The following is a 16,225-nucleotide window of genomic DNA, read 5'->3' as shown; positions in this document are numbered from 1 at the left end:
TGATTTTTAATGTTAGATATTTTTAAACACGTACATAAACAAGAAATCAGGGATTTGCTTCCAGAAGCACAAGTCCTGCTCCTCAAACAAGATTGCACATAATAAAATCGGATTTCAGTTATATCAAATATTAAAAATCTTGCTCATCAATATTGAATCCGAAAAGTCAACTATAAGAACGCGCATGAACACAGACGAATAGGCTTAAATATGCAAAATCACGTACACATTTATAAGATGCGTAAAAATTTGTCAAAATACGAATGTCCATCCGCCATTTTAAATTTTACAATTCGATCTACAGTATCAGATTTGTGGTGCAAATAAAAAATTTGATCTTTATAATAATTGCCTCATTTTCGTAATCAGCGTCCCCGAAAATCTAGACGCACTATGTTTCTACCGAATAAGCCCATTTTCTGAAATTTTGCTTCAACATATTGGATTCACCGCCTTCAGTTTCGAAAATCTGACTTTAAATTCGGAACAGTCGGCCAAAAAAGCCCACAGATTCTGATCTTCGAGAAGTGCTGTATAATTCGCTATATATAAACAAATCAGCAACGAAATTCAAAATTTCGGCCAGGCAGATCGGTGGAGAATTTAATTGCGAAGAATTTAAAAAAAGAATCGTCAACTTTTCTAAAAAATTACGACCTGCAGGGTGATTTGAACAAAAAATGTCATTATGTACCACTGTGCGGCGGCCCAGTTTTGTTCCTGGACCCTCACCCTCCTTCCGCTTCTGCGATGTCGCGCTACGTACGGTCCTAGAAACTATTTATCTACTGGAATGTAAAAAATGGTCCTTAATAATGTGAATAATTAAAAGTCAAATGTAAATGAAATTATTCTGTAACTATTGAAAATAAGTACTAAATTCAAATCTCCTTCTTTTTCATCTTTGCCATGTATGTATGAACGTGTTCATATACTTCTCTTTATTTTATCTTTCTTTTCTTCTTACTTTCTTTTTTTTTTACGTGAATACGCCTTTAAATTTGCTTCCATACAGGGGCGCATTCCAGAAAACCCGATGATAACAAAATCGGGGGATACAGTTTGGCATTGCAGCTCCGAATCTATGGTATATATCCGAAATCCAATTACACCACTCGATAGCCAAAGAATCAAAGAATTTGTTGCGCTAAGTGAGGATCGTAACGCATCGCGCGCGGCGGAGGGTGGGGCGCCGCTATTTTTGTTCATGTTTTCGCTGCGTCTGGAAACTTCCGTGCTGTATAACTTCTGACTCGGCGAAGCTACGACGTTCGTTTTCGTTGCAATCGACAGCTAGTGTCGAGATCTACAAATTTCTTATATAAAACATAAGGGACGAGTAGTTATGGTGAAGTTGTGTAGAGTTGAAGTTAAAAATTAACAAAAGTTAACACGACGTCGGACTATACTCGACGAAAAGCCAAGTCGAAATATAGAAATCCTATACGGTTGGAAAGAACGTCTCGCCAGAAATCCAGTGATATCCATGAAACCCTATATGAGCGAGTTAAGCGTTGTCGGGAACGCAAGAATGTCGCAAGACCGTGCGTTGCGCGAGTTTATGCGCAGCGAGTTCCACCTTTCTTATATCAAAACTCCTCCAACGACTCTAGGTAGTAGTACTTGTATAGATTTAACCTTTACCAGAAATCTGGATGTATCGCCTATGCCATTTGTATCATATTTCTCATGCCATAGGCCTATGATCAATAAAATTATAATGGAGTAATCATTTGTTTGCGTGATTTGCTTCCTCATCACAGCAACAGGAAAACATTCTCTTGGGTACACATAAGGTGAATGTCCCAATTTCTGCTCATTTAAGAGATTACTCGTCGGAAAAAGAGAGTAAAAAATTTGTTTGAGATCAAAATTTTCAGATTAATTGATTAATTCTTTAATAATAAATGGACCAGTCGAAAACTATTTAAGAAAGATATTTCAAGATGTTTGACTACTAGTAATTTGTAATTAAATATAATGCTTTAAATGTCCGTATTTCTGCTCACGAAAAATAGCGATGTACGTATTTCTACTCACCATTTGTACCAATTTCTGCTCACATAATATGTTGCCTTTTCAGGTTAAAATAAGTTGCATCTTTTATGGACATGTTTTATAACACAGCAGTAAAGCATAAAATAATGATAAACAAAAAATAAAATGCCTTCGAGTAGAAATAGAGGTTACAGCATATATTGAATTGTGAGGTTATGTTACTAAAATTTTGGTGAGTAGAAAGGCGGGCATGACGGTGATTCACTTGACCCTAAACTTACCTCACATGTTTTCTACTTAAAAAAAATTAAAAATAGTAAAAAATCTACATCCAGAGCACAATGCGGTATCTGTTTTTGTTAATAAATAAGAACTTTTACTGCAAAAATACCAATAGTGACCCTGTTCCTTACCACAACCAGCTAAAATACGGTCGAGAAATCACGTGTCTCTCATTTTAAAAGTTTTTCGTTGCTTATGCTGCACTTTGATTAGTCTCAAGCTCGTGCAACACTCGCGTAAATTTTCAAATAAATTAGAATTATTTTGTTGTAACTACAGTACAAACATGACGCTTATAATAATAAAAAAATACGAAATGAGCAGAAATTGGGACATTCACATTATTCACGTTACCCGTCCGTACCCTCGGCACAAACGCACCCGTTTTTTTTTTTCTTTATTTGTTGTCTTCTTTGTATGCGTTATATTTCTGTCGTGTCTAACAGCAGATATAGAAATTTTAATTTACATTAGTGTTAAAACCTTGAATAGCGCAAGGTTGTGCTAAATACCAAACTGTGATGTCAGTCGGGCCTTTTCGAGCGATCGCTTTTACCGGGACATTTTTATCCCTTTTTTATTTTTATATTATAATTTATGAATGTATGTCAGCCGAACATTGTATACAGTCAGATCTTGCACCGTTTTATTCATATACGGAACTCAATTTTCGTCAACGACCATACTACGCCGGAAAACACCAGTTCTCGTCTGATCACTGAAGTTAAGCGGCATTGGGCGTGGTTAGTACTTGGATGGGTGACCGCTTGGGAATACCGCGTGTTGTTGACATTTTTTTTTCTCTGCTCCTGTTTTATTTGTACCTCCTGTTTTTATTTATGAACGGATTTATTTACAGGTGATCTAGAGACGCGGTAGCGTCTCGACGCCAAGTACACATTTCGACGCCTTGTAGGGTAAACGATACAGTAGTTGACCACCTATGAGCTTCAGTTAGGTAAACGCTATGAAATAAGTAATTCGAGTTTTATAAATGAAGTTTTGATATGACCGACGGAAACAGAAGTATCGAAGATGATTATAACACCAAAGAAACTTTGAGAAATCAGTAGTTTCGATATTATGCTATTGTAAAGAAACATAACTCAAAATTGTAGTTATTGATCGGTCGTGGCATAGTTGTTGACCGGTCCAGGTACAGTTGTTGACCACTTGCTATATAATATAAAAGAAAATGGCATATTTTTTACTTTAAAGTCACTTTTATTATTAAATCCATCTGTCACTATATCAGAATCAAAAACATATTGTCTTGGGGCAGGGTGAGTTTCATGTGCAACCCTTCACGACGTATGCTGTGTACTTTGCCACGGTCTCATTGGCTCCTCATTCGCTTTTTTTATATTCTTAGATTTCTCTCTCACCTGCTCTTTCTTTGCTTTTTCTTCTTCTTCTTCTCTTTACATCTCTTAGCCTATTTCTTTTTCTTCTTTTGCTTTTCTTTTTTCTTCTTTCGTCAAGCGCCTTTGACCTCCGAATTATCGTACCGACCCCCGGACCAATGAAAAATCAGAAGTCATCGGAGGTGCATAGTGCATACCCGAAACCATATAAAAGCAGGGCACATTGCCCCGTGGTTCCAAAGATCTGAATCAATTTTCATCGCGGTCTTTCAGCACGAAAATTACGAGTGGCCAATAACTGTGGTACTGTGCATTCGTCGAACCAGTTATCGAACACCCCCCAAAAAACAGCACAATCACGTTCGACACGACTGGACGTATGACGAATGTTAACATTGGGCCCTTGTCACCTATTGTGATCAATGGTATTCACGGCAAACAAATTTGAACAATGATTATACAGTCATTAAACAAGTCGTCGCTCTAAAGATGCCCGCTATGCCCTTACCTTCTTTGAGAGTTGAAATTACACGTTTCCTTTCCGACGACCTCACGGCGGAATGCTTGTATTGAAATCATCGATTCTTGGTTGAAACGAAAGGTAGAACTGTCTGTTCTGATCAAAGTGAATCATTGATGCGGAAACGCGCAAGTTCATTAGACTTTAGACTATGGCGACAGAAAGAGTGACCCAAGAAATAGCCCCTTTTTGGGTCCCACGATTTTGGAACTGAATTTTGTGCCAAATGATATCTTATGATGAGACATCAATCACGACAAATTTTCAAGTTGAGGTGACAATTAGTTTCTGAGATATGAGAGGTGAGAGAAGTGAAAAGTCATTCCGATAATTTAAACAATTATTTCCAGGGGTTTTGCTGACTGCTAATAACGAATTTGAACTTAGATTTTCAAAATTCACGGAAAAAATCAAGAAATGTAAATGTCTGTGTAGTAGGTGCGTTTTTAATATATCGTCCACAATGTTGAATTGGCCATTTGATTTTTTTTTCGTGAATTTTGAAAATCTAAGTTCAAATTCGTTATTAGCAGTCAGCAAAACCCCTGGAAATAATTGTTTAAATTATCGGAATGACATAAAAGTCATGTGAATTTTCACTTCTTTCACTTCTCATATCTCAGAAACTAATTGTCACCTCAACTTGAAAATTTATCGGGATTGATGTCTCATCATAAGCTATCATTTAGCACAAAATTCAGTTGCAAAATCGTGGGTCCAAAAAGAGGCTAAAAAAGGCTTCATTTTTGGGTCACTCTTTGAAGTGGTCAACTTCTGTACTCTGGTCAATAACTGTATCGTTTACCCTATATGTCGACTGTCGCTGCCGCGTATCTTTTACTCGTAAACCGGCTAATCCAACCTTACCTGAAAATTGTTTCATTAATATCTCATCACGCCTGCAATATTTCTTAAATTTAAAGGCATTTTTCTTATGTAAACCGCATATAAGCTTTCGAATAAGACCAAATTCAACAAAATCGGTCCATGCATGACAGAGATATCGTAATATCGTCTCATGGATCTGTCGGAAACGGTAGGATTTTTCTTATGAATCTTCTTCTCCAAGAAAATTTTCGTCGACTTTCGTCAACGTAATATATATATGCGTTACACGCACACTTTCAGCCAAAAAGAAACTGACACATGTTTTATTCGTCAATCGCTATCTTCACTATGCAATTTACTCCAAGTTTAGACAGCTTACCGTCAAGTTATAACCTAGCGAGTGTCAAATAAGATAAGTTGTCAAAATTTGAGATGTTACGTGCTTTTAAACGATTTTATTCAGCTTCGATCCTCTGCTTGTTTGTATGTATGTATGGTTCAAATCTGGCAACTTAAATTTAACCCACTTCCAACTATCCAATTGTCTTGAAACCTTGCAGACGTGCGTAGTTTGGATGACAATACAATATTTAAAAAAAAAAATAACCCCGAGCGGGTGAAAAAATTACTCAGTCATCAATAAATATAACCCATAACCACAAATCCAAACGACATGAAATAAGCCACTCGCGTTCTTTACGAAAACGATAAAAAGCCGCTGCGATCGGGACGCTAGTCGCATCGCGATTACCGAAAATACACAATTTATCGAGAAATGATCCGTCACGTATGTACGAATAGTAAAACTAAAACTTTGCAGGCGTTCGTAGTATATCACCATCGAAATTGTAGTACGAGAAAAGAACTATTTTTTAGTGACTGTAGCAGTACAACGTTTAAGCAAACTGTTAAACTGTATACAGCAATAAAAGATATTTGTAAAGAAGTCTGAGCTGTGAAATGTAAATCCGCAAACACTAAAAACTAGATAATAAATAAATATATATAAAAAAATTTTTATGCTAAACAATTTTATTAAAAATGTAGTAAAAACTAAATCAAAATGCACTAAAAATAAAAAATTATTATTTTCTTGTACTTCAATTTTGATGGTGTTAATATCACTTTAAATAAAATCGTGGAGCACTATATTTCATAACAGGATATGAATCAGCTTATTACAGAAGCAAACATCGAAATGAATTTGTTAGAAAGTTTTCATTCGCATTAATGAAACAAAATATTTTAATTGCGGGATACAGATTGTAATGTGACATAATATTGATAAACTCTAGTTGATGATGTTCCATTTGCCAACCGATTTTTCAACTTCTTGTTACAGATGGTGCCCCACGATTTTATTTAAAGTGATATTAATACCATAAACATTGAAATACAGGAAAAGAATTATTGTTTAGTGTTTAGTGCATTTTAATTTAGTTTTTACAACATTTTTAATAAAATCGTTTAACATAAAATTTTTTTTTATATATTTTTTATTCCTCATATGTATCGTTGTACCATTGAATTGCAACCAAAATGCAGTCTCAAACACAAGGTAAGTTGCCGAAATTTGAATTGCGGCATGTTTGCATATCATCAAACTGTTTTTTATTTGTAACTAAACAGAGGATTTTATGTATATGTAGATAATCGAAGCGTAAAATGATGCTGTGACCTATGCCAGGCTATGTATGTACGCATCATTTTGCAGGAAAGATATTGTATAAGGGAGAGTAGGGGAATTACGAACACGTAAGGGAAAAGTTAAATTGAAAGAAAAGTATTGACTCTGTTCAGATTTACTTTATAGATAATTGAACATTGGTTAATTATCTACAAAGGCAACACAATGAATTATAGATACTGTTGCGCCGAGGCGTTTCCATCCCCGGCCACCCCGACGCAAAGGGTAGAATAATGATTACACGGGCGTACACACGACTGAACTATATTGTTACATAGGGCAATAGCGGTTACAAAGGTACAACCTGTACGTCCGAAGGCAATGGCTTTCGGTACAGGACCATCTTCTTCTCCATAGCTGATCGTCCTCTTGAAGGGGGCCGACCTTCTTCTATCTTCAGCTGTGAGCACCAGCAGGCTATGCACGGGCCTATAACCCGGTGCTCGCAACAATACTTTAATAATCAAATCATTTTCTGAAAAAAAAAACAAAACTCCTTCTGTCCGCAACATTGAGCTCTAAACATACCTGGAGAGTGAACAGCAGTGGGAAGAAGTAGAGGCGACAGCGGTCCGAGGGAAATAGAAGATAAGCAGTGAACTTATCCTTCTTCCTATTATACCTCTCACTCTGTACTATCTGTGTTATGTATGTTGTGCGCGGGTCTCTTCACTCACATGCGCTGTATATCCATAGCCTGTTGTAAGACAGAGATATGTTCACCCGTTATCTTCCGTCTTTCTTGGACCGGCCGCCATTGCTCTGTTCACTCTCCAGGTATGTTTAGAGCTCAATAGTCCGCGATTACTCATAGCTAGCGGGGTAAATGCGAACGGTTGCTTAAAGTTCTTTTGATCTTTACTGAACATTGGTTTTCTTCCATGCTCTGGGTCTGACAAAGTCTTTCTTCTTGTTTGATCGAATTTTGGTTGCTCACGGAATTGAATATTTATTTGCTGCCAAACCAATTGAAAGTCTTTTATCTTTAAGCTCTTTCACGGGTATTCAAGATGTTTCAACGACTATGTGCGTATATTCTTCCTAATATAATTCCGGAGTACTGGACACATAAAAAGCTTCGAAGTTTTAAGAGGAAAGGGTAGATGATGTCGTCCGTAATAGCCCCAAAAACGCTGTTCGTAATTGCCGCAAATGGACAGAAGTTAAGAAATTTCAAATAAAGCAAATACGAACATGTATATATACAAAGTGATCCCGTGATTTTATTTAGAATTAAGTAACTGAACTACGAAAAAATTGTACTTTGTTGGGTAGTATAGTTTTAATGCACTATAGACTCAAAATATTCGAGCGTAAAATTATAAGAAAAGTTACGAAAACATTACACGCCCATTACCTTTGCAGTTGCGCCCAGCCTTTCGTTGTGACAGTTTCCTTAATATTAAACATAGCTAATTACATCATGTAACTATATCGCGGGAGGACAGGACAAGCGGGCTCAGCGAATACCGCGGTGTTCGGGTTTACCCCGCGTCCGCAATTCCCCCACTCTCCCTTACATACTTATTCAGTTATTTTGATACATGGACACCTTCAATAATGCCTGAATTTAATCAGTGTTTCTTGTGCTATACACAAAGTACTATACATATAATACATATATGTAGATTAGGGTGGCTCTTATTTACTCTTGGTAAAATTTTTTTTCAAGATTTTCTTCGGGGCCCCCTCCAGAATAGGTCCAAATAATTAAAAAAAATTCGTGTAAAGTTTGAGCTCGATCGGATAAAGGGAAGGGGTGGTACTAGGCCCTTAAACACTTAAATCATTATTTAACAGCTCGCGAAGTCGATTTTATATAATATTCTCCAAGTTATTGATTAAATAATAAAATATGTCAAACAAAAGTAGGAGATCCGGACAAGGAGCATCTCTTATGTTGTATTACTTTTTCTCATACGACAAACGGTTTCAGAAAAAAGTCCGAAAAATTAAAAAAAAAATTTTTCCTGAAATTTTGAAAGTTTAAATGCTTCTAGATCACTTTTTATTTATGAAGGCGAACAAAGAAAATGGAATTTTTATTTTCGAGGAATATTTTTTAAACATTTAAGGGGATGGGGGGGGGGGTATAAAAAGATAAAAAAAAATCTTATTTTCAGTGTTTGATATGTCATGAATGTTGCCTGGAAATTTGGGACCGAAAGTCGCAAAAATATCGAAGATACAGACATCAGAAGTGAGGTAATCAAATGCATTTTTCTCAAAATTGTGACATCGTTATCTTCGATATTTTTGCGACTTTCGGTTTCAAATGTTCAGGAAACATTCATGACGTATCAAACACTGAAAATATGAAAAAAAAACATTTTTATCTTTTTCGCATATTTCGGTATATGCCCCCCCTTAAATATTTAAAAAATAGTCCACGAAAGTAAAAATTCCATTTTTTGTTCGCCTTCATAAATAAAAAGTGTTCTAGAAGCATTTGAACTTTCAAAATTTGAGGGAAAAAAAAGTTTTTTTTTTTTATTTTTTCAGCTTTTTTCGAAAACCGTTTGTCGCACGAGAAAAAGTAATACAGCATAAAAGATGCTCCTTGTCCGGATCTACAACTGTTGTTTGACATATTTTTTTATTTAATCAATAACTTGGCTGATATTATATAAAATCGACTTCGCGAGCTGTTAAATAATGATTGAAATGTTTAATGGTCCAGGGGCACCCTTTCCCGTTATCCGATCGAGCTCAAACATTACAGGGATTTTTTTTTAATTATTTGGAACTATTCTGGAGGGTGCCCCGAAGAAAATTCAAAAGTCGAAAATAAGAGCCACCCTAGTGTAACACAATAAACGACAAAAAAAAATAGCCTGGTCTGAAAGTCAAATACTTGGTGTGGCCAGGCAAGATCAAGGTGTCGATGAATAAGAATGATTTAAAACCCGGAAACTAATCTAAGTCAAAGTTTTATTTAAATGGATGAATTATTAGCTGTACGCCTGTCAAAGGCAAGGTATTGGTGTCGATGTATGATCTGAGAACTATTTAAAAACGCAAAATAATGAAAGTGTATTCATATATTGTCAGAGTTTTATATTGACAAATTATCTGAAAGCCTGCGAGAGGGAAGATATGGGTACTGATGATCTGAGAATAATACCTTGCCACGCCCCGTCAAGTATTTGACTTCCAGGCTCGGCCATCTTTTTTTGTTTTTTATTGTGTGACACAGTGTCGCCTTTGCACGCTGCGGGAAAGCACCTTTATGTACTTGCAGCTCATTTTGATTTCATATCTTCTTTTTATTTTGTAATTTTTATTATCTTCTATTTTATGTGATTTATTTGATTTCATGTCGGGTAGGGTGGGTCTAAAAGTCCGTCGGGTGAAAAGTCCCGAATTCAAAATCTCTATTCCTGAACAATGTATTGAGTTTGGCAGTATATTATGTAAAAGGCGAGAAGAAACGGAGGTGATCACAGAGTCGCCAGTCGCTCCTGGACGTTCGTGTGAATTACACGACGCCTTCGTTATTTTATGTATCGAAAACTAAAAGACATGCGTCGTCTTTGTTGTTTTATACGAAGTAAACCACAGTTTAAAAGCATATCAGCCAGGTACGTTAAGATTGTATGTTTCTTTAGTAATGTGTGTATGATAATATTTATTGCTAAATGATAATATTTTCTAACGTATATATCGCAGAAACTAAAGAGGTACCATTGGGGCAAAAAGTCCCTCAGACTGAAAATGTATATTTTATTATTTGTTTTCATAATAAGATGGCTAAAGCATAAAGAAATGATGCCAAAGTTTTTAAATAGTCTTTTTGTTTCAGTTGAGCAATTTTTTTTTAGTTTTTAGTTCAAAGTGAGCCTCTGACTTATATTTTTATTTTTTGTTAAAGAAGTCATGCTTTCTTTACAATACTATATACCAAAAAGAATTGGTTTGATAAATATTTGTTGATTTGAAAAGATTTTTCTACTTATTTGGTTTAATATTACCCGAAAAGACATTAGGGACTTTCTACCCTATGCAATGGACTTTTTGCTCCGTGCGTGGGACAAGAAGTCCATTTTGCATTGACAAACATTTTGTGGTGTAACTCAACAGAAAATAACAGTATCAACAAAAGAACTTCGTGAACGTATAGCAAAATAGTTGTAGTTTATACAAAATAACACCAAATATCTCTAGATTGTTAGTACTACATTTTACATTGGTTTATACGAAAAAAACGGGGCTTTTAACACCACCCTACCATACTTGTTAATTATAGTAAATAATATAATTATTCGGGCTGCTCCTGTCATATCATTATTTAAAATTATAATAATAGTGTTCGAAGTCGACTTCACTCGGTCCATTACCATCATTACATTATTATACATAGCTACTGTGAACAGGGTCAGCATTTTATCCTGCAACCCGCGCTCACGCGAACAGGCAAAATGGCAACAGCGCCTCACGGACGCATTCCACTACAACCATGCACCGGCCCCGCGTTCAGAGAGCTCGCAACGATCGCTGGACAGCAGTGATGCCGAGCTTCAAGAATTTTGGGATGGTCTCTTTCAAATTAACGTCGCAAAGAGCCATTCAGAATTTCCCGGCTCGGGTTGAAAAATTTGGGGCCTTTTTCGTATATCTTTTGAACTATAAAAGATATTGGAATGCAATTTGCGCCGAAAAATGAGGATCAATTATTCCCCCTTAATGATGGATATTTTAATATATCTTACGTTTACTGAATTTTTCTTTTATCAATTTTTTAACCATAATTGTTATAAATAACTTTTGCAAACTGTTTATTTGATACTGTATTTAATGCTGCTTTTAAAATTCGTGGTGTTGATAAACAATAGGCTAGTTGTTTCTGTATCATTACTTTCAGAAATTGAGAAATTAAATTTTTATTCAATTATGTGTTAGTTCTGCAGACCTCAGAATCTATTGTTCTGGTTTTCTTTTTTATGATTTTATCCTTAATGCAGTGCATACCTAGATCAGACGTAAGGGGTAACTAATGGGACGTGTCTTTGATTGTAGCGGTGTTTGAATTTTTTTTCTAGATTTTTTGTGTCTGATTGTTTTAACCTTTTAGCTACTCAACGTCACGCCTATACCGGCTTCCGTTAATGTCATTTTTTGGAACGATTCACCATTATTGTGGCTTTTACACGCAAGTGGCGAAAAATCTCTCCGTACAGGGGTATAGCGCCGCGGTCAACCCTGTCGTAGCTAAGAATTCTTGAAATTGAGACGGGTGCGAGATCAGTCCACATTATTTTCAAACCTCATTACAGTGATCTGGGGTGCGATTGGTAAACCGATCATAAAAGCAGAGCGCGCGGCTCGATAACCTAGGCCGGGAAATTCCCAATAGCTCTTTCCGACGTTAATTTGAAAGAGACCACCCTAAAATATTCGGAGCTCGGACATCACTGCTGTCCAGCGGTCGCTGGCAGCTCTCCGCTGGGCCGGTGCATGGTTGTGGTGGAATGCGTTCGTGAGGCGATGTTGCCATTTTACAAGTTCGCGCGAGCGCGGGTTGCAGGATAAAACGCTGACCCTGTATAGCAGCGCGTTAGATATTACAGAACGGAACTGAATTTTTGAATTAGAACAGATGATTTCGGCGCACTGGTTCGGTCAATTAAGTAATTAAATAAAAGCTATTGTGCAATTTTGAGAATTATCAAATTCCAACGTTTCAGTCAGTGGTTGTGACCATTTTTAAGGGAAGTTAGATAACGGAAGAATAGTCGTTCTATTAGAATCTTCCTTTCTATATTTCTTTTCTATGGTTTGACCATTATTACATATTACTGTCAACGTTATGTAATTATATCTTTGGACACCTATGAGTGATGAATTTTTACCACATTAGCAATAATTGGTGGTATTATGGCAGTATGGTTGTGAGGTTTGGAGTTTAGTCCTTTCAATTTAATTGAAAATCTTTAACGTTTACCGCTGTTGGCATCGTTTTGGCCGCACTGTGGTTTACCCTCTAGTTGCTCTTGCCTTGTGTCTACTGTTTACCTCAGTCACCGTTTTTGGAGTAACATTTCGGATGTGGCTGAAATTTGAATATGTTGTAGTCTTTAGGGATATATAAACATATCTCGAAGGATTTTTGACAATTTTGAAAAATGTCGATTTTACAGCTGTTTGAAGGTAAGTGCTAACTTTTTTTCAATAAATTATAACTATGGAAGTAGTAAACGGATGGAGATGAGGTTTACGGCGATTTGTAGAAAAGACATTGAAGTTTTAAGAAAAAATTATTTCAGTTTCGGAAACAAATTTCTTTAACCATTTTTGCGCAATTATTTTAAACAAATGCAATTTTTTAACAACGTAAAAATCTGGAAAAAACAGAATATCGTTCTATGCTTCCCCTTCATGGTCTAATTGTCAAAGATATGGACATTTTAAAATTGGCCTTGTAAAAATTGCCGAAAGTTGACGCTGCGTCGCCCAGCACCGCGGTACCCGCAGGGGCCAAGCGGCTATACCTGATATTCTTATACAGGATTCCCGAAAATGGTAAGTATTTGAAAACAACTGAAGGAGGAAAACTTTTACTGTTTTTCATATCCAACATAATACAGTATCTCAATTTTTGATGTTCGCAATATTTTCCTTGAAACGAAGGTGACCTTTTCTTTTTTAAATGGAATGTTATATATTTGATTACCCAATACGAAAACGACTGTCAAGACAAATTCAACCATATGGTATACTATGACCTTCAAGGCCACACAAGGTTAGGGATAAAAGAAAGAAACCCTATCTACTAGATAGATAGTTCAATATATTTACTTCATTCCTAACCTTATGTGGCCTTCAAGGTCATAGTATACCATAAGGTTGAATTTATCTTGACAGTCGCTTTCATATTGGGTAATCAAATATATAGCATTCCATTTAAAAAACTAAAAGTCACCCTCGTTTCAAGGAAAATATTGCGAACACCAAAAATTCAGATACCGTATTATGTTGGATATGAAAAACAGTAAAAGTTTTCCTCCTTCAGTTGTTTTCAAATACTTACCATTTTCGAGAATCCTGTATAAGAATATCAGGTATAGCCGCTTGGCCCCTGCGAGTACCGCGGTGCTGGACGACGCAGCGTCAACTTTCGACAATTTTTACAAGGCCAATTTTAAAATGCCCATATGTTTGACAATTAGACCATGAAGGGGAAGGATAGAACTATATTCTGTTTTTTCCAGATTTTTACGTTGTTAAAAAACTGCATTTGTTTAAAATAATTGCACAAAAATGGTTAAAAAAATTTGTTCCTGAAACTGAAATAATTTTTTCTTAAAACTTCAATGTCTTTTCTACAAATCGCCGTAAACCTCATCTCTATCCGTTTACTACTTCCATAGTTATAATTTATTGAAAAAAAGTTAGCACTTACCTTCAAACAGCTGTAAAATCGACATTTTTCAAAATTGTCAAAAATCCTTCGAGATATGTTTATATATCCCTAAAGGTCCCATACGCAGTATTCTTCCGTTATCTAACTTTCCTTGAAAATGGTCACAACCACTGACCGAAACGTTGGAATTTGATAATTCTCAAAATTGCACAATAGCTTTTATTGAATTACTTAATTGCCCGAACCAGTGCGCCAAAATCATCTCTTCTAATTAGAACAATTTTTACGGTCAAAATTTAAATTATATTATTTGAATTTCTGAATATATCGTATATCTATCAACAGCTCCAATATGTTCAAATGTTTTCTACACTTCTAAGAGAAACATAAATTCGCCTCCGATGATATTTAATAATGGTAATATTCGGTTGGGTCACCCGATTGGGCTCCAGCTGGGACTAGGAGTGCGATTTATGCACTCGAGTGTCTCAACCAGCAGGTCCGGAGGTGGTTTCGATGCAGTTGTTGCGTTTTATTACTACTTACAAGGAAGCATCCCGAACCCGGAAATTCAAAAAATTCTGAAACTCCGTGAATATATAGGGAATTTCCCCCTGATTAAAACGCAATTTTTGTTTGCTGCCCAAATTCACTCTAAGGGGGTGTAATTGACCCCTGAAAATCCGGTTAATTTCCGATTTTCTGTTATAACTCGTGAATTGTAAAATATTTTTTTGCCAAATGATAGATCTAATTAAAAGAAGTAACTTTTGTCTTGAAACTTTTTTTGTATCTTTTACATTTCGCGAGTTATAACGCAAAATCGGAAAATAACCGAATTTTCGGGAATTAATTTCACCCCCTTGGAGTGAATTTGGGCAGCAAACAAAAATTGCGTTGTAATCAGGAGGAAATCCCCTACATATTCACAAAGTTTCAGAATTTTGGGAATTTTCGGGTTCGGGATCTTCCCTTGTTAGTGTCGCTAGCACCATGTATAGCGGTAATCACGGCCTGCTGGTGCTCGCATCTCAACTCAAGTTGGAAGACAGTCGGATAAAGCAGACCGAAGTTGTTATTGAATACTCGACTCTTGGACTCATGTGTTATTGTAAATAAACCATAATGCTTAACGAAGAAACTCCAAATCGCGACAGTAAGCTTTATTTTCCTTCCTGCTGTAGACGAACGTCTTCGTTGAACGTATTAGAAAAATCTCTTTTTACTCTTTTCACCAAAAGCACCCACCATTGCTATATGTCGCTGGAGCGTTAATGGGGCTTGTGAAATGTCTGTTGAATGACAAATGAATGAGTAGTCCCGAGTGCAATCCGGCGCGGGCAGCGCCGCGCGTGTGAATGCTTCTTTGCATCTCCTAAGTAGGTACATAAGTATGTAATATACTACACGACCGGACGCCGCGAACTGTCCGGCCAAAAACAGTTACGATTACGAGCGACCCACGGTTTAAGGCTGCTAGGGTAAGCAGGCCAGTAGATGGACGGTTTAGCGGATTCCGATGTTCACATCAAGGTGTTTCTTAGAAATATCTGTTGTATTAGAAAACAATCAAATGCTTTGCACGTAAAAATGTATAAATTTAAAGAAAAAAATTACTGTAAGTACAAAAATTAATGTATTTAAGCATAAAATGATGAAAATTCTACTGATAGCACGTATCAACAGTAGATGGACTATTGGGCTAGTAGATGGATAGTTTAGAACCAATAGATGGACGGGTGTCTGGCTAGACGTATAAAAGGCTTATTAGCTATAGTAGTGACCTAGATTAAGGCATTTTTTTGTTAAAATATAGTTTATTTGATCAAAATTAAAACCGTATGCAGTCTTCATTGTCCGAAAACTGTGCAACAGGTTATCGCCCCAGAGTGCAAATAAAGTGAGGTTATATATATCCTAAAGCGATCAGACGTCCTGGATCGTGTAGGACCATCCCGATTTGACATGTAACCTCTATCTATGTACATCATTATGTGCATATTGATATGAGGTATATATTTTTCGTTGCGTGCCATCTAAATTAAAAGAAAAATAAGGTACCTACATGCAAGTAAAGGTGTAAACTTTCTGTTTATTAAACAAAAACGGCATCAAAAGGTTCAATTCTATTCTGTCCATCTACTGGGTTTAGGTTATAAAATCCATACCAGTATATGGACAGTCAT

The 16,225-nt window shown here is 36.2% G+C and overlaps 1 non-coding gene across 1 annotated transcript; it reads left to right on the top strand.

The window, feature by feature from the left end:
* The first annotated feature begins 2,952 nt into the window (after nucleotides 1-2,952).
* Nucleotides 2,953-3,072, top strand: LOC143366531 (5S ribosomal RNA). The gene has a single exon (XR_013084752.1). It is a non-coding gene; the product is annotated as a 5S ribosomal RNA (ribosomal RNA).
* The last annotated feature ends 13,153 nt before the right edge of the window (nucleotides 3,073-16,225 follow it).

The sequence above is a fragment of the Andrena cerasifolii genome, chromosome 2 (assembly GCF_050908995.1).
Source record: "Andrena cerasifolii isolate SP2316 chromosome 2, iyAndCera1_principal, whole genome shotgun sequence".
Classification (NCBI taxonomy): domain Eukaryota; kingdom Metazoa; phylum Arthropoda; class Insecta; order Hymenoptera; family Andrenidae; genus Andrena; species Andrena cerasifolii.
Note: the sequence above shows the minus strand (reverse complement) of the source record. Positions and strands in the feature narration are given on the sequence as shown.